We start from the raw sequence: 19499 nt of genomic DNA, 5'->3' as shown, positions 1-19499 counted from the left end.
CACCTGGCTCATAGTAGTGTTGTAAGAATCAAATGAGCTCAGGTTTTTTTTCTTCCTCAGCAACTAGTTCTCAGGGATCCCCTCATGGGCATAGGTGTGATCTGGGGTAGAGGTGGCGGTGCTGGAGGTGTGGACAAGATGGGCCTCAGGCAACCTGCTTGTGCATCCTACTTAGCCCTCTGGACCTGCCTGTGCTCCAACCCAGATGTATCATGGGGCCTGAGCAGCAGGGCTTCTGGCTCAGCCTGTACCTACTACAGAGCCCTTTCCTGCTCTGGGCCCCCAAATTTAGGTGGCAGGCCTAAATTGTAGGCCACCTGGGATATGGGTGAGAGCAGTTTTCCCTCATGTGGGAATATGCTGTCTCCAGAGCCCATAGAAGCCTACCAGGTATCATGTATCCTTTTCTGTTGTGGGAGGTACAAGATGCAATAGTTTATCTTTTATTTTGGATGTGATGTTCTGGTATGCCTCTGACCACTGGAACCCCCCAAATTTTATCAGTGTGAAAAGAATGTAAACTGCATGTATCTTTCACTATACTGCCCACTGCCTGTTCATCTGATCCTGTGAGCATGACATCATGGATACAGTGGATCAATTTCATGTTCTGAGGAGTAACCAGATGTTCTAGACTTCTAACTTTATTATGACAGAAGATAAGAGAATTAACACAGCCATGGGTATAAAACTGAAAATGTAAAGTTTTGTTCATTCCATGTGCCTGTGAACTCTTTCTGAGTCACACTTCTGATGGTGATAGAAAGCAACACAGTTACCAAACCAGCAGCCACATACTATGTACCTAAAGCTGCATTAACTCCACCTCTACCAAAGAAGCTATCATGGCTGGCGTAGTGGCTACAATTGGGGTACTACTTGATTGATTTTGCTGTAGTTGTTAATCTCCAGAACCCAACTGGTTTTGATGGGGAATGGGGACTATCACCACTAATATAACCCTTTCTACTATTTAGATTTGTGCTAATTTCTGCCATCCTCTTGGGAGGTAGTCCTGTTTTTTTTTTTTTTTTTTTTTAATCTACTGTTTTGCTTGGAGGGTGATTGGGGGCTATATCAGAGGCACACCCCTAGCTGAGTTTTGCTGTGGCTTAACTATAGTTATAGGCCTAGAGGACAGGAATGGAGGTGGGAGCAGATCCTGATGGGGCATGTAACTTGTGGAGTAGAGGCCTCTGCATCATCTCCAACAAAGGAGGCTCAGAGGTTTCCGGAAAATCTGGAGACTCAAGACTTTCACAGCCATCCCCCAGCTGTCCCCATCCTATGTATCAGGGACTGGTGTGGCGGACCTGCCTTGTTTGGGACTAGAAGAATGAAGGATTATCTGAGATAACACATGTGGAATGCTCAGACGGTGCCTGGTTCATGTGGCAGTCATGTGTATGTGAAGAAGCCTGTGAAGAGAGAGAAAATGAAGATGTAGGGGAGAGAGGATGGTTGCAGATGCAAATAAAATGTTAGGTTTAGTGGCAGAGAAGGAGGGGTTTTTTGGCTGATGGCTTATAAATCTTTGAAGGAAAGGAATGTTCTCTCAAGTATACACAGCACAAATATTCCTTCATGTGCAGACAAGTACAAAGGCAGCTTGCACGTAGCCCTGAAATCCCACAAAGTGGTCCACAATGGGAACCACTGTTGGGTGAAATAATGTATGGCTTCCTGAATGAGAAGTCAGATGACCAGCGGTGGGAAGAGAGAGAGACAATGAGAATGTCTGGGTTAGTAGGGGAGAAGATAGACTTTCATTGCCTCATGGCGACATAACCAGTTGATTTCAATCAACGTTGATTCGTAAACATGCTTGACTCCTTTTCAGTTATAATGAATGAGACACAATCTCGGCCCCTGAGTTCCCAAAAAAGACTGAACAAAAACTACACATGAAGAATCACTAGATATCTATCATAAGGTAGTCCTCCGATTTTTTTCTACATTGACCTTTCTTCCCTAAGGGAGGTGGTGGGGGCAGCAAGGGGACCTTTGCTGGGAACCACAGTCTCAGCCATTGTCGGGATACAGATGAGCATTAACTGACCAGCACCTGTGCTTAGAGCTCTAAGGGACATTTGCCAGGAGGAGTACCTGAGTGGAGGGCCACATTTCCCACCAGTCCACCCTCCTCCTTACCTCAGCTCTGGTCTTCCTGAGATCAAAAATGAAGTAGATGGCGGCAGGGGAGCCTGCAAAAGGCAGGCAGGGATCTTGTTGGCAAACTTTCATGCAGATTCATTCCTCTGTAAATCAACCCTTTTTCTGGAAGAGCGTCCTTATCAGTACGCTGGGCCCTGGCCCTCAGCCAGTACAGAAAGCCATTTGTCAAGGCCTTCAGCTGGCAGACGTGCTCCCTGGACTACGTGCTTTCTCGGGTGTCCCAGAAACCCTGGAATGGAGTGAAATGCAGGGCTACGTGGGAGAGCAGGGAGGCAAGAATTAAGTCAGCCCCACCTTTACGCAACTCAGTGGGTCTCCTTGAGAGAGGTCTGCAGTTTCAAGGAGACTTTTCAGCCAATCTGCTGTGAGATCCCGTGAAGGGGTGTGAAGGCCTTCCTCTGTGACTGTAGATTGGCCAGTCTCTCCTTGTGTGTCCAACAGTGTTCATTATACTTTATGTGAATTAATGCAAAACTGCTAGGTTTAAACTGCTCACCATTTTAGGGATCCCTTCTGGATTCTACCTTCCTTAAGGGGAAATTTTCCTCCTTTCCTCAGTTCATCCTTTCTGCCTTGGCTTTGACGTGGTCTGGAGGCCACAGAGCCTCCTCCTGAGAACCTCTCTCTGGTGTGTCTGTGTGTGTCCGTCCCTCTCCTTTCCATCATTCCCTGTGGTTCCTGTTGGGCGTGGCTGCCATAAACGCACATAGCAGGGTCTGCTTTGTCTGCAACCTGATGCATTGTTATTTCTCACCGAAACTCGCAGTCCAAACATCACATTTCCGGGCCACACTCTTTGTCAGAGCTCCAGGGGCGCAACCCTGGGGACCTGCTGGAAGGTGCCACCGTGACGTGTGCCTAGATGCGTTTTCCCTCAGTTACCACAACATTCCTGTGGTTCTGGTGGCTGGAAGGTGACCGCGTGCTTCATGAAGGGGGTCCTTACTGCTTCGCATCCACTCTTTTCACGGAAAGCAACTTGTCACATGTTTTCAGTGTTTCTAAGCGATTTTCTGCCGATCTTGTCTGCTAAGATTGTGTGGCAGCGTTTCCACAAATTTATAGCTGGCAGTGAATTGTCCCAAAGGAAATCATACAAAATAAAATGTTTCCAACATTGTTCAAATGCTTACAACTTTTGTTATTTATTCTCTCAGAATTGTCCCTTAGCTGTGTCCACACCTCTGTAAGTAGTACATTAAACCTGCTAGCTCAGCAGCTTATATCACCCATCTTCCGCCCAGATCTGCTTCTCTTTCTGTGTACCCTTCTCATCCTTGGTACTCTCTCCCTCAACTCCCCTTTAAAATCCAACACTGAATCCTAACGACTTTGTCTGCAATGCCTCCTCTTTTCTGCATTTTAGCTTCAACTTCCATTCTCTCTCACCTTCCAACCAGTCTGTCTCCATATACTCTGCTCCCTGCTGTTTATTTTACACAGTGCATCCAGAATGCAGATCTGATAACATCCAAAATAGAGATCTGGTCATTTCACCTCTCACTTAAAAGCCCTCGAAGGTCTCCCAGGATTCTTAGGACAAAGTGCAAGCTCCTCAACATTGCTTTTAATTTAAGGTCCTGCATTGTTGAATCCTTTCCTACTCTCCAGCTTCATCTCCCTTATGCTCCCCTCTGCTCTTTCTGCTCTAGCAACAGGGTTCATCTGTGCCACATGCCTTCCCCAGGGCCTTTGCACATGTTATTCCTCTGTCTACAATGCTCTTTCTTCCTGTACTGACCTACTACTTATTCCTCAGCTATCCTTCATAAGGATAAGCATACACAGCACAAACTATTACTTTCTTCAGGAGGGCTTGCTTCCCTGACTTCCCTGACTTGGTTAGATTCCCCTGCTTCAACACTGAGTATTGTGTACCTCTCTTTCATGCTACTGTTTACAACTTAAAATGACTTTACATTTATTTGTGTGATTGTTTGATATATCTTCTCCTTATCTGTAGAAGACTGTAATCTTATGAAGCTTGGGATCAAGTTGTTTGTGCTTATGGTTATATCCCCATTTCTTATGGTAAATTATCATAAATATTTCTTGAACAAAGAATCAGTGAATGGTTCAGGGGAGTTGGTGGAATATAGAATCCTGGTGAGGAATTGGCCTTATATAAGAGGGAGTCTATTGTTTCTATTTTTTTAAATGTTTTTCCCTTGAGTTTTTGGGGAAGAGGTGGTATTTGGTGACATGAGTAAGTTCTTTAGTGGTGATTTCTGAGATTTTGGTGCACCCATCACCCGAGCAGTGTACACTGAACCCAATTTGTAGTCTTGTATCCCTCACCCCCTCCCACCCTTTCTCTCAAGTCCCCAAAGTCCATTGTATCATTCTGATGCCTTTGCATCCTCATAGCTTAGCTCCCACTTGTGAGTGAGAACATACGGTGTTTGGTTTTCCATTCCTGAGTTGCTTCACTTAGAATAATAGTTTCCAATCCCATCTAGGTCACTGCAAATGCTGTTAATTTATTCCCTTTTTATGGCTGAGTAGTATTCCATCGTATATCTATACCACAGTTTCTTTATCCACTCGTTGATTGATGGGCATTTGGGTTGGATCCACATTTTTGCAGTTGCAAATTGTGCTGCTATAAACATGCATGAGCAAGTATCTTTTTCGTATGACTCCTTTTCCTCTGTGTAGATGCCCAGTAGTGGGACTGCTGGATCAGATGGCAGTTCTACTTTTAGTTCATTAAGGAATCTCCACACTGTTTTCCATAGTGGTTGTACTAGTTTACATTCCCACCAGCAGTGTAGAAGTGTTCCGTTTTCACCGCATCTGTGCCAACATCTATTATTTTTTGATTATGGCCATTCTTGCAGGAGTGAGGTGGTATTGCATTATGGTTTTGATGGACATTTCCCTGATAATTAGTGATGTTGAGCATTTTTCCATATGTTTGTTGTCCATTTGTATATCTTCTTTTGCGAATTGTCTATTCATGTCCCTAGACCACTTTTTGATGGGATTTTTTTCTTGATAATTCGTTTGAGTTCATTGTAGATTCTGGATGTTAGTCCTTTGTCAGATGTATAGATTGTGAAGATTTTCTCCCACTCTGTGGGTTGTCTGTTTACTCTACTGACTGTTCCTTTTGCCGTTGGAAAGCTCTTTCATTTGATTAAGTCCCAGCTATTTATCTTTGTTTTTATTGCATTTGCTTTTGGGCTCTTGGTCATGAAATCCGTGCTTAAGCTGATGTCTAGAAGGGTTTTTCTGACGCTATCTTCTAGAGTTTTTATAGACGCAGGTCCTATGTGTAAGTCTTTGATCCATCTTGCATTGATTTTTATATAAGATGAGAGAGGAGGATCCAGTTTCATTCTCCTGCATGTGGCTAGCCAGTTATCCCAGCACCATTTGTTGAAAAGGTTGTCCTTTCCCCACTTGATGTTTTTATTTGCTTTGTCAAAGATCAGTTGGCTGTAAGCATTTGGCTTTATTTCTCGGTTCTCTATTCTGTTCCATTGGTCTATGCATGTATTTTTATACCAGTACCATGCTGTTTTGGTGACTATGGCCTTATAGTATAGTTTGAAGTCAGGTAATGTGATGCCTCCAGATTTGTTCTTTTTGCTTAGTCTTGTTTTGGCTATGCAGGCTCTTTTTTGGTTCCATATGAATTTTAGGATTTTTTTTTCTGGTTCTGTGAAGAATGATGGTAGCATTTTGATGGGAATTGCATTGAACTTGCAGATTGCTTTTGGCAGTATGGTCATTTTCACAATATTGATTCTACCCATCCATAAGCATGGGATGTGTTTCCATTTGTTTGTGTCATCTACGATTTATTTCAGGAGTGTTTTGTAGTTTTCCTTGTAGAGGTCTTTCACCTGCTTGGTTAGGTATATTCCTAAGTATTTTATATTTTTGCAGCTATTGTAAAAGGAGTTGAGTTCTTGATTTGATTCTCAGCTTGGTCACTGTTGGTGTATAGGACAGCTACTGATTTGCATACATTAATTTTGTATCCTGAGACTTTGCTGAATTCTTTTATCAGTTCTAGGAGTTTTTGGAGGGGTCTTTAGGGTTTTCTAGGTATACAATCATATCATCAGCAGATAGCGACAGTTTGACTTCCTCTTTACCAATTTGGATGTTCTTTATTTTTTTCTCTTGTCTGATTGCTTTGGCTAGGACTTCCAGTAAAATGTTGAATAGAAGTGGTGAGAGTGGGCATCTTTGTCTTGTTCTGGTTCTCAGAGGGAGTGCTTTCAACTTTTCCCCATTCAGTACTATGTTGGCTGTGGGTTTGTCATAGATGGCTTTTATTACATTGAGGTATGTCCCTTGTTTGCTGATTTTGCTGAGGGTTTTTATTATAAAGTGATGCTGGATTTTGTCAAATGCTTTTTCTGCATCTATTGAGATGATCATGTGATTTTTGTTTTAAATTCTGTTTATGTGGTGTATCACATTTATTGACTTGCATATGTTAAACCATCCCTGCATCTCTGGTATGAAACCCACTTGATCATGGTAGATTATCTTTTTGATATGTCATTGGATTCAGTTGGCTAGTATTTTGCTAATGATTTTTGCATCTATGTTCATCAGGGATATTGGTCTGTAGTTTTCTTTTTTGGTTATGTCCTTTCCTGGTTTTGGTATTAAGGTGATACTGGCTTCATAGAATGATTTAGGGAGGATTCCCTCTTTCTCTATCTTGTGGAATAGTGTCAATAGGATTGGTACCAATTCTTCTTTGAATATCTGGTAGAATTCAGCTGTGAATTCATCTGGTCCTGGACTTCTTTTGTTGGTAATATTTTAAAATTACCATTTCAATCTTGTTGCTTGTTATTGGTCTGTTCAGGGTGTCTAATTCTTCCTGATTTAAGCAAGCAGAGTTGTATCTTTCCAGGAATTTATCCATCTGCTCTATGTTTTCTAGTTTATATGTGTAAAGGTGTTCATAGTAGGCTTGACTTATCTTTTGTATTTCTGTGGTGTCAGTTGTAATATCTCCCATTTTGTTTCTAATTGAGCTTACTTGGATTTTCTCTCTTGTTTTCTTGGTTAATCTTGCTAATGGTCTATCAATTTTATTTATCTTTTCCAAGAACCAGCTTTTTGTTTCATTTATCTTTTGCATTTTTTTTTTGTTTCAATTTCATTTAGTTCTGCTCTGATCTTGGTTACTTCCTTTCTTCTGCTGGGTTTGGGTTTGGATTGTTCTTGTTTCTCTCGTTCCTTGAGGTGTGACCTTAGAATGTCTATTTGTGCTCTTTTGGGCTTTTTGATGCAGGCATTTAGGGCTATGAACTTTCTTCTTAGCACTGCATTTGCTGTATCCCAGAGGTTTTGATAGGTTGTGTCACTATTGTCTTTCAGGTCAAAGAATTTTTAAATTTCAATCTTGATTTCATTGTTGACTCAATGATCATTCAGGAGCAGGTTATTTAATTTTCGTATATTTGCATGATTTTGAAGGTTCATTTTGGAGTTGATTTCCAGCTTTATTCCACTGTGGCCTGAGAGAGTACTTGATCTAATTTCAATTTTCTTAAATTTATTGAGACTTGTTTTGTGGCCTATCATATGGTCTATCTTGGAGAAGGTTCCATGAGCTGATGAATAGAATGTATATTCTGCAGTTGTTGGGTAGAATGTTCTGTAAATATCTGTTAAGTCCATTTGTTCCAGGGTGTATTTAAACCCCTTGTTTCTTTGTTGACTTTCTGTCTTGATGACCTGTCTAGTGCTGTTAGTGGAATATCGAAGTCCCCCACTATTATTGTGTTGCTACCTATCTCATTTCTTAGGTTTAGTGGTAATTGTTTTATAAATTTGGGAGCTCCAGTATTAGGTGCATATATATTTAGGATTGTGATATTTTCCTGTTGGACTAGTCCTTTTATCATTACATAATGTCCCTCTTTGTCTTTCTTAACTGCTCTTGCTTTAAAGTTTGTTTTATCTTTTATAAGAATAGCTACTCCTGCTTGCTTTTGGTGTCCATTTGCATGGAATGTCTTTTTCCACCCCTTTACCTTAAGTTGATGTGAGTCCTTATGTGTTAGGTGAGTCTCTTGAAGGCAGCAGATAGGTGGTTGGTGAATTCTTATTCATTCTGCAATTCTGTATCTTTTAAGTGGAACATTTAGGCCATTTACATTTAACACTAGTATTGAGATGTGAGGTACTATTCCACTCATCATGCTATTTGTTGCATGTATATCTTTTTTTAATTGCAATTTGGTTTTATAGGTCCTGTGGGATTCATGCTTTAAAGAAGTTCTGTTTTGATGTGTTCCCAGGATTTGTTTCAAGATTTAGAGCTCCTTTTAGCAGTTCTTGTAGTGCTGGCTTAGTAGTGGCAAATTCTCTCAGCATTTGTTAGTTTGAAAAAAACTGTATTTTTCCTTCATTTATGAAGCTTAGTTTCACTGGATACAAAATTCTTGGTCAATAATTGTTTTGTTTAAGGAGCCTGAACATAGGGCCCCAATCCCTTTTAGCTTGTAGGGTTTCTGCCAAGAAATCTGCTGTTGATCTGGTAAGTTTTCCTTTCTATGTTACCTGGTGCTTTTGCCTCACAGCTCTTAAGATTCTTTCCTTCATCTTAACTTTAGATAACCTGATGATAATGTGCCTGGGTGATGATCTTTCTGCGATAAATTTCCCAGGTGTTTTTTGAGCTTTTTGTGTTTGAATGTCTAGGTCTCTAGCAAGGTCAGCAAGTTTTCTTCAATTATTCCCCCAAATATGTTTTCCAAACTTTTAGATTTCTCTTCTTCCTCATGAACGCCAGCTATTCTTAGGTTTGGTTATTTAACATAATCCCAGACTTCTCGGAGGCTTTGTTCATATTTTCTTATTCTTTTTTCTTTGTCTTTGTTGGATTGGGTTAATTTGAAAACCTTGTCTTTGAGCTCTGAAGTTCTTTCTTCTGCTTGTTCAATTCTATTGCTGAGACTTTCCAGAGCATTTTGCATTTCTCTAAGTGCATTCATTATTTCCTGAAGTTTTGATTATTTTTTATTTATGCTATCTATTTCACTGAAGGTTGCTCCCCTCATTTCTTGTAGCATTTTTTTATTTCCTTAAACTGGACTTCACCTTTCTCTGGTGCCTCTCTGATTAGCTTAATAACTGACCTTCTGAATTCTTTTTCAGGTAAATCAGGGATTTCTTCTTGGTTTAGATCCATTGCTGGTGAGCTAGTGTGATGCTTTTAGGGGGGTGTTAAAGGACCTTGTTTTGTCATATTACCAGAATTGTTTTTCTGGTTCCTTCTCATTTGGGTAGGCTATATCAGAGGGGCTCAAGGCTGCTGTTCAGATTCTTTTGTCCCACGGGGTGTTCCCTTGATGTAGTACTCTCCCCCTTTTCTTAGGGATCTGGCTTCCTGAGAGCCGGGCTGTAGTGACTGTTCTCTCTTCTGGATCTAGCCACCCAGCATGTCTACCAGGCTCTGGGCTGGTACTGGGGGTTGTCTGCACAGAGTCCTGTGATGTGAACTGTCTGCAGGTCTCTCAGCTGTGGATACCAGCACCTGCTCAAGTGGAGGTGGCAGCAGGGAGAAATGGACTCTGTGGGGGTCCTCAGTTTTGGTTGTTTCATGCACTATTTTTGTGCTGGTTGGCCTTCTGCCAGGAGGTGGGGCTTTTAAGAGCGCGTCAGCTGTGGTAGTATAGGGAGGAATAGGCAGTGGGTGAGGACCTAGGACTCCCAAGAGAATATGACCTTTGTCTTCAGCTACCAGGGTGGGTAGGGAAAGACTATCAGTTGGGGGCAGGATTAGGAGTGTCTAAGCTCAGACTCACCTTGGGCGAGTCTTGCTGTGGCTGTGTGGGGGATGGGGGTGTGGTTGCCAGGTCAATGAAATTATCTTCCCAGGAGAATTATGGCTGCCTCTGCTGTGTCATGCAGGTTGTCAGGGAAGTGGGGGAAAGCTGGCAGTCACAGGCCTTACCCAGCTCCCAAACAACCCCAAACGCCCATCTAACTCCCACTGTGCCCCCGCCAATGGCACCAAGTCTGTTTCCAGGGAGTGGGCGAGCAGGGCTGAGAACTTGCCCCAGGCTACCAGCCTCCCAGCTATGAAAGCAAGGACGGCTTTTGTGCCTCCCCGCCTGTGGAGTCTGCACACCGGATTTATGCCCTCCCCTGAGTTCTGGCCAGGAGACTTCAGGATCCCTTAGACTTTTTACAAAGTTCAGCTGGAGGTTTCCTTTTCCCAGTACCTCTGATAGTCCTCCCCAAGGACCCGTGTGAAACAAACCAGAAATGGCTTCCCAGGGAACCCAGCGAGCTCAAAGGGTTTTTCCTGCTGCTTCCTCTACCCCTGTATTTTGCTCAGCTTCAGGTAAAGTCAGAATCTTCTCCCGTGATCTAGACCTTCAGGTTCCCCAGTGAGGGTGTGTGTTCAGGGGTGGATGATCCCCCTTTCCCACTTCCACAGCTTGGGCAGTCACAGTATTCAGAGTGTCTCCTGGATCCTGCAGGAGCAGTCCGCTTCCTTCAGAGGGTCTCTGGGTTCTCTTGGCTTTCCTAGTTTATTCCTGCAGTAGTTCTGGAGCAAAATTTCACAATGCAGAGTCTCACACTGCTCTGTCTGTCCACCTGGGAGCTGCAATCTAGTCCTCTAGTCTATTTTTAGTGGAAACAGAATAAAAAGATACATCCACATTCATTCAGCAGATATTAATTAAGCACTTACTATGTGCCAGGCACTTAAGATTCATCAGTGGACAAAACAGACAAAATCCCTGTCTTCATGGGGCTTATAGTCTATTGCAGGGAAACAGACAATAAACATATACAGAAAGAAATCTGTAATGTTAATAAAAATTAGTGTCTTGGTGAAAAATAAAGCTTATCATTAATGAGACTGTTGGAAGCCCAGTGTCTTCTGAGGAGATAGATATTTTAGCAGTTTTTCGATCTTTTAAGAAACTTTTTTTTTTGTTTTTAAAAACGTATTTTATTTTATTTTTTTTGAGACAGGGTCTCACTCTGTGGCCCAGGCTGCAGTGCAGTGGAGCAATCACAGCTCACTGCAGCCTTGACTTCCCTGGGCTTAGGTGATTCTCCCACCTCAGCCTTCCAAGTAGCTGGGACTACAGGTGTGCGTCATCATGCCCGGATAATTTTTCTATTTTTTGTAGAGATGAGGTCTCACTGTTGCCCAGGCTAATCTCGAACTCCTGGGCTCAAACAATCCTCCTGCCTTGGCCTCCCAAAGTGTTGGGATTACAAGTGTGAACCACTGCACCTAGCCTAACAATGTGTTTTAAATCATAGTTTGAAAATCTGATTTGATACCAAGATGCTACTTTTAATAATGAATTTACATGTAGCAATTTTAGCTTTAATGAGGCACCTTAATTTTTGTTCAAAATATTTTTATACAGTTGTCCCTCATTGTCCACGTGGGATTGCGCAAGTCTCTGATATAAAATGGTGTAGCATTTGCATATAACGTACGCACATCCTCTGTATACTTTAAATCGTCTCTAGATTACTTATAATGCCTAGTACAATGTAAGTAGTATGTAAATAGTTATTATACTGTATTGTTTAGGGAATAATGACTAGAAAAAAATCTTTACATGTGCAATAGAGACACAACCATCTATTTTGTTCAGAATACTTTCCAACCCATGGTTGACTGAATTCATGGATGTGGAACCCATGGATGTGGAATCCATGGATATGGAAGGCTGACTGTAATATAGAAGAGTATGAATTCACTAAAACTATCAGAAAATAAGCGTTTCATAATATCTTTTTTAGGCACCCCACAGTTTACTTGAAGCACTAAAACAGCATTTACCTTCTTTGGAAGAGAAAAATGACACTTTACCTCCTTACTGGTAAGTTAATAAATGTCTTAATGTAGGTTAATTTTGTTTCCCTCTAGATAAGTTCCTGCATCCTAAATGTTTAATGATATGCGATCAACTAAATAAATTATGGGCTATGAATATGATGGAATACTATTCAGCTATTTTCAATGATGATATGGGACCGAGGTTTTCAGTCTTTTGTGGGATTCCATACTCTTCACTGGATGATATGCTTCCCAAAGGAACATCTTCTATTAAACTGAATGATTTGCAAAGTCAGAGATTGGGATGGGAATATTCAAGAATTTGATTCCTTCACCTAGGGGCTCCTTTAGTGAGAATAACTATTATTGTAGAAGATTATTTAATGACGTGTCAAAGTGCTCATTCATGGAATAGAACACATAGTAACATTCAAGACGTCTGTATAGATACACACATCTATCTACACATACACATACATGTACTCTGCTATATATGCATATACATATAAACTGAATAATGCAAAATTTGAGGTATGTCACCCCAAACTGTTCACATTAGCTATTTCTTTTTTCTTTTTCTTTTTCTTTTTTTTTTTTTTTTGAGACAGAGTCACACTCTGTCGCCCAGGTTGTAGTGCAGTGGTGTGATCTCGGCTCACTGCAACCTCTGCCACCTGGGTTCAAGTGATTCTCCTGCCTCAGCCTCCCCAGTAGCTGGAATTACAGGCACATGCCACCACACCCTGCTGATTTTTGTATTTTTAGTAGAGACGGGGTTTCACCATGTTGGCCAGGCTGGTCTCTAACTCCTGATCTCAGGTGATCCGCCCGCCTCTGCCTCCCAAAGTGCTGGGATTGCAGGCGTGAGCCACTGCAACCAGCCTTAGCTATCTCTAAGTGTAACAATTATGGTTGATTTCAGTTTTCTTTTTTGTATTTTTCTTTTTTTTTAATTATACTTTAAGTTTTAGGGTACATGTGCACAACGTGCAGGTTTGTTACATATACATACATGTGCCATGTTGGTGTGCTGCACCCATTAACTTGTCATTTAACATTAGGTATATCTCCTAATGCTATCCCTCCCCCCTCCCCCCACCCAACAACAGGCCCCAGTGTGTGATGTTCCCCTTCCTGTGTCCATGTGTTCTCATTGTTCAATTCCCACCTATGAGTGAGAACATGTGGTGTTTGGTTTTCCGTCCTTGCGATAGTTTGCTGAGAATGATGGTTTACAGCTTCATCCATGTCCCTACAAAGGACATGAACTCATCATTTTTTGTGGCTGCATAGTATTCTGTGGTTTACATGTGCCACATTTTCTTAATCCAGTCTCTTATTGTTGGACATTTGGGTTGGTTCCAAGTCTTTGCTATTGTGAATAGTGCCACAGTAAACATACGTGTGCATGTGTCTTTATAGCAGCATGATTTATAATCCTTTGGGTATATACCCAGTAATGAGATGTCTGGGTCAAATGGTATTTCTAGTTCTAGATCCCTGAGGAATCGCCACACTGTCTTCCACAATGGTTGAACTAGTTTACAGTCCCACCAACAGTGTAAAAGTGTTCCTATTTCTCCACATCCTCTCCAGCACCTGTTGTTTCCTGACTTTTTAACGATCGCCATTCTAACTGGTGTGAGATGGTATCTCATTGTGGTTTTGATTTGCATTTCTCTGATGACCAGTAATGATGAGCATTTTCTCATGTGTCTTTTGGCTGCATAAATGTCTTCTTTTGAGAAGTGGCTGTTCATATAATTTTACAAGGAAACTGAACATGAGGTAAAAGGAGATGAGGTGAATCTATTGTATATTTCAAAATAGCTAGAAAATAATAATTTGAGTGGTTCTAAGATAAAGAAAAGACAAATGTTTAAGGTGATGGATATCCCAATTACCCTGATTTGATCTTTACAAATTATATGAATGTGTTATCACATGTACCCCTGAAATATGTACATTTATTATGTATCAATAAAAATTTTTTTCAGAAAGGAGATGAGGTAAATTGATAGTCACCATGTAGTATTTTCAAAAAATAATGAATCAACTAGTTGGAGCTCCTGAGTATCATAGGTTAACCAATGTGAACTTCAGTGGGTTAACTCCTAAAATTTCAGCCAAAAAAAAATAGGGAAATGGAAACCAAAGGAAGGCAGAAGTGATAATATTACCAACAAATAATATAGAATGTAAGGTTAAAAGCCAGGTAAAGAGGATAAGGATAAGGATTTTTGGGCCTTATCTGACAAAAAGGGAATGATCTGATATTAATCAGCTAGGGGAAACTGCAAGGCCTGTTTCTTCAGATTCTTCTCTGTGATCCTTTGCCTTCAGACATAAGGATGTTTCTTACCTGGATTTTTAGGTCTACCTAAAAATCCCTCCTTTAAGGATAAGGAGGGATAGAATATAACGTTAAAAGGCACTATTTATGAAGACATAACAATATTAATGCTGTAGCACTAAGCTAAATATAGAAAGCAAAAGTTATTAGAAATACATGGAGAACTTGAGAAAAGTATAATTATAATGGCAATTTCAGATCACTTCTTTCATTATTAGACAGGTCTAGTAGATAAAACATAAGACAAAGGAATTTGAATAAAACATAATAAATAAATAACATAATAAACCAGAACACACACACACACACACACACACACACACACAGAACGTTCATTTTCTTTAAAGCAATAATATACTTGGCCACAAAGAAAACCGTAACAAAATTTTGAAGAATTTTACAGTCTATATTTTCTCATAATTCAATAAAATTAGAACTAATTAATAAAAATTTGACCATGAAAATTTTAACCATTTAGAAATTTAAAAATATAATTCTTTTGCCCAAGAGAAAATCAAAAGGAAAATTATTAACTATCTAAAGGTAATGAAGAAGAAAACTTCATACCAATGCTAATAGGGCACTGCGAGAGCTAAAACTCAGATAAAAATCTGTGGCTTTAAATATCATTATGGTTTAAAAAAGATAAATTTTAAGAAAGAATTTCATTTTTATCTTAAGAAAGTAGAAAATAATTAGGAAGATAAAATTTTTAAAGATAAAAGCTTAAATTAATAACACTACCAACAAAAACAGATACAAAATTCCTTGTAAAGTCTAATAAAATAAGCTCCTCTGATTAAATAGAAAAGAGAATGCAAAAGTTTACAACATTGGAAATAAAAGAGCTGACAGATGGAGGGGAGATTAAAATAATTATGATTGTGCAACCGTTTGGCAACAGCCTATTTGAAAATCTAGAGGAAATGGATGATTCCCAAGTAAAATATAAATTACTGTATACCGTCCAAGAAGAAGCAGAAAGATGCATAGACCAATTACCACATAAGTCTTTGAAAAGGTAGCTGAAGATCTACCAATGCATCATGAGTTCACAGTTGAGCTATCTAACCCTTAAAGATTAGGTAATTTCAATTCTATGCCATAGAAAAAGGGAAGATCTCCAATTCAGTGTAGAAAGTGACATAACTTTAATATCAAAGCTGAATGAAGATGAACAAAGAAAGGAAGCTGCTGACTGGTCTCATGTATTCATTATATTTGGCAGAATCCTACATAAAATATTAACAAATAAAATCCAAGAATATATTTTAAAAATTCACTACTTGCACAGACTGCTTCTTTGATATTGGAGCATACTGTATGAAACCCTGCCTGGGATGATACATTTATAGTTTTATAATCTTAAGTATCTAGTAAAGATAACATAAGCTTGATTGACTAGTAAACCTAGGTATAAAAAATTGTATGCCTGTATTATATTTAATGTTGACAACTCTGAAGATATTCCAGTTTTTATTTTACTGATAATCTTTCTTTTAAAAATGTGTCTTGAACATTTATTTATTTTTAATTGACAAAATTTATATATTTATGATTTATGTTATACAACAGGTGTTTTAATATACATTGTGGAATGATTAAACAAATTAACATATCAGTTTCCTCATATTTTTAATTTTTTTTTTTTTTTGAGACGAAGTTTCGCTCTTGTTGCCCAGGCTGGAGTGCAATGGCACGATCTCGGCTCACTGCAACCTCCACCTCCCAGATTCAAGCGATTCTCCTGCCTCAGCCTCCCAACTAGCTGGGATTACAGACATGCACCACCACACCTGGCTATTTTTTTTTTTTAATTGAGTAGAGATGGCGTTTCACCATGTTGGTCAGGCTGTTCTTGAACTCCTTACCTCAGGTGATCCACCCACCTCAGCCTCCCAAAGTGCTGGGATTACAGGTGTGAGCCACCATGCCCGGCTATTTTAAACCATTTTTTTTGTGGTGCAAACATGTAAAATCTACTTCCAGCAATTTTGAATATTCAATATACTCTTATTAACTACAATCAATGTGTTGTACAATAGGCCTCCTGAACTTACTCCTCTGTCTAGCTGAAGTTTTGTATCCTCTGATCAACATCTCCCCAATCCCTTTTCTCCCCAGGCCTCACAGCCCCTGGTAACTACAATTCTACTCTCTGCTTCTATGAGTTCAACTTTTTTTAGATTCCACATATAAGTGATATCATACAGTATTTATCTTTCTGTGTCTGGCTTATTTCACTTAGCATAATGTCCTCCAGTTTCATCTATGCTGTTGCAAATGTCCACTATCACTATTCTAGACCAGGCCACTTGAGACCTCTTGCTTGGATGACTTGAATATTTTAAGTATATTGAAAGTTGAAAAGACTTTCTAACTGACTTCTTCACTCTATCTTACTTGCCGGCTATTCATGTTCCATACTCCTCCCAGGCTAATCTTTCAAAAATGTAAACATGATCATGTTATAGCTTCAGTTCCCCACTGAACGGGAAGGATTTCCTTCTTTTTATAATGAAATGAAATAGTATTTCATTATGTGTATACCACACTTTCTTTATCAGTTCATCCATTGATGGACACTTAGGTTGATTCTGTATCTTGACTATTGTGAATAGTGATGGCGATGAACATGGGAGTGCAGAGATCTCCTCAATATACTGATTTCGAGTCTTTTGGATATATACCCAGAAGCAGGATTGCTGGATCATATGGCAGTTCTATTCTTAGCTTTTTGAGGAAAACCACAGTTTTCCATAATGGCTGTACTAATTTATATTCCCACCAACAGTGTACAAAGGTTCTCTTGTCTCCACATCCTTGCCAACACTTACCTTTCATCTTTTTGATAATAGCCATTCTGACAGATATGAGCTGATATCTTGTGGCTTTAATTTGCACTTCCCTAATGATAAGTGATGTTGAGCATTTTTTCATATATCTGTTGGTCATTTGTATGTCTTCGTTTGAAAAATGTCTATTCAGGTCCTTTGCCCATAATTGAGTTATCTCTTTTCTTGTTATTGAGTTGTCTGAGCTCCTTATGTATTTTGAATATTAACCCCTTTTCAGATGTATGGCTTTCAGATATTTTCTCACAATCCATAGGTTTTCTCTTTACTCTGTTAATTGTTTCCTTTGCTGTGCAGAAGCTTTTTGGTCTGATTTAATTCTATTTGTTTATTTTAGCTTTTGTTGCCTGAGCTTTTGGGGTCAAATCCAAAAAATTATTGCCCCAACTAATGTCATATAGTTTTTCTTCTGTGTTTTATTCCAGTAGTTTTACAATTTCAGGTTTTATGTTTAAGTCTTTAATGCATTTTGAATTGATTTTTGTATATGGTGTGAGATAAGGGTTCGATTTCATTCTTCTGCATGTGAATATTACGTTTTCCCAGCACCGTTTATTGAAGAGACTGTTCTTTTCCCATTAGATCTGACATGAAGTGGCGTCAGCCTTCAGAGATGGAAATTAATGATGAAATAAACTGACAGTTGAATACCTTCACCTGCACATCAATCATATGGAATTCCATTGCTGCTCCTCTTCCCTATGTGGTAAAATTTGTGCTGTATAATTACTCTAGTTTTTTGATATATATATATAACATAGAAAATTGTATTAAGGATGTTAGTAGAGCAAGAAGTGTTTTCTTTTTAATCATTTTTAATGTATTACACTAACACTTGTAAGTACATTAAACTATTTCATAAATTGAAATGTGAAAATTCACATTAGGATCTCTATAAGGCCTACAGTTCTCTTCTCATCATAGAATCTACACTTCCACTATTTTGCTCTACTTTTATTGTATACCTATTAGGTACCATGCACTGTGCTAAGTGGTAAAGACACAGAATCAAATAGGAACTAGGCTCTACTCTCAAGGAGCTACTGTAAGGGTAGATGAAATAAAGACATTGAATATTGTAAGTGCTAAGGTGGAACACTTCAGAGGGTATACTGATTAATTTTACAAGGAAACTGAACATGAGGTAAAAGGAGATGAGGTGAATCTATTGTATATTTCAAAATAGCTAGAAAATAATAATTTGAGTGGTTCTAAGATAAAGAAAAGACAAATATTTAAGGTGATGGATATCCCAATTACCCTGATTTGATCTTTACAAATTATATGAATGTGTTATCACATGTACCCCTGAAATATGTACATTTATTATGTATCAATAAAAAACTTTTTCAGAAAAGAGATGAGGTAAATTGATAGTCACCATGTAGCGGGATTGATAAGGAATTAGAGAGACCAATGGGGTTAGGAGGATATTTATTATTTAGGTGCACCAGCCCAGTTCGGATTAACATCCAAAGGACTGAGCCCTGAACAAAGAGTTAAGTTACCTTTCAAGCATTTTGTGGGGTGGGGAGAGATCTGTGCAGGGGGAAGCATATTACAGAAGCAAGAAACAATGACAGTTATTCAATTAATTGAGACATGCTTTACATCATTTCTTACTTTTTAAGGAAAAACATGTTTTATGACTTGAGTTTATCTTTTTAGTGACCTTGCAGCTGCACAGCTAGGGAAACAGGGTCTTCACAATGCCTGGGAAAGGAGGAGAGATGAGGCTCACTGGCCACAGAAAAACAGGCAGTTAATTTTAAAGGACTCCAGCTCTTTCTCTTTCTCGGGGGAATTGGGTTTTCTTACATACAACTGAGTTTCTGCTTACACATTCTTTAATTTCTTTTCTCTTTTTTTTTTTTTTTTTTTTTGAGACGGAGTCTCGCTCTGTCGCCCAGCGTGGAATGCAGTGGCGCGATCTTGGCTCACTGCAACCTTCGCCCCTCCAGGTTTAAGCAATTCTCTGCCTCAGCCTCTGGAGTAGCTGGGATTACAGGTGTGTGCCACCGTGCCTGGCTAATTTTTTGTATTTTTAGTAGAGACGGAGTTTCACCATCTTGGCCAGGCTGATCTTGAACTCCTGACCTCGTGATCCACCCACCTCGGCCTCCCAAAGTGTTGATTACGGGCGTGACCCACCAGGCCCGGCCAATTTCTTTTAATTCCTGTTCCAACCAGTTGACAAATAGGGCAAGGGCATCACAAGCAGAGGGAGCAGAAAACTACATGGGCTATTCAGAAAAATGTAAATAGCTTAACATGGCTGTAGCATAATATATGACAGAGACAATAAGAGATAAAGCTAGAA

At 39.5% G+C, this 19499-nt stretch overlaps 1 protein-coding gene across 1 annotated transcript in view; it reads right to left on the bottom strand.

Moving 5' to 3' along the window:
- The window catches only part of MTCP1 (mature T cell proliferation 1), a 121655-nt gene extending 119414 nt beyond the window's left edge, over window positions 1–2241 (bottom strand). The window contains exon 1 of the mRNA XM_058441622.1: window positions 2152–2241. The gene's annotated coding sequence lies outside the window, so the exon portion shown is untranslated. The remainder of the gene's footprint in view (window positions 1–2151) is intronic.
- Window positions 2242–19499: the final 17258 nt, after the last annotated feature.

This window comes from Hylobates moloch, unplaced genomic scaffold, assembly GCF_009828535.3.
Source record: "Hylobates moloch isolate HMO894 unplaced genomic scaffold, HMol_V3 SCAFFOLD_7, whole genome shotgun sequence".
Classification (NCBI taxonomy): Eukaryota; Metazoa; Chordata; class Mammalia; order Primates; family Hylobatidae; genus Hylobates; species Hylobates moloch.
The sequence above is the reverse complement of the archived record's forward strand: the minus strand, read 5'-3'. Positions and strand labels throughout refer to the sequence as shown.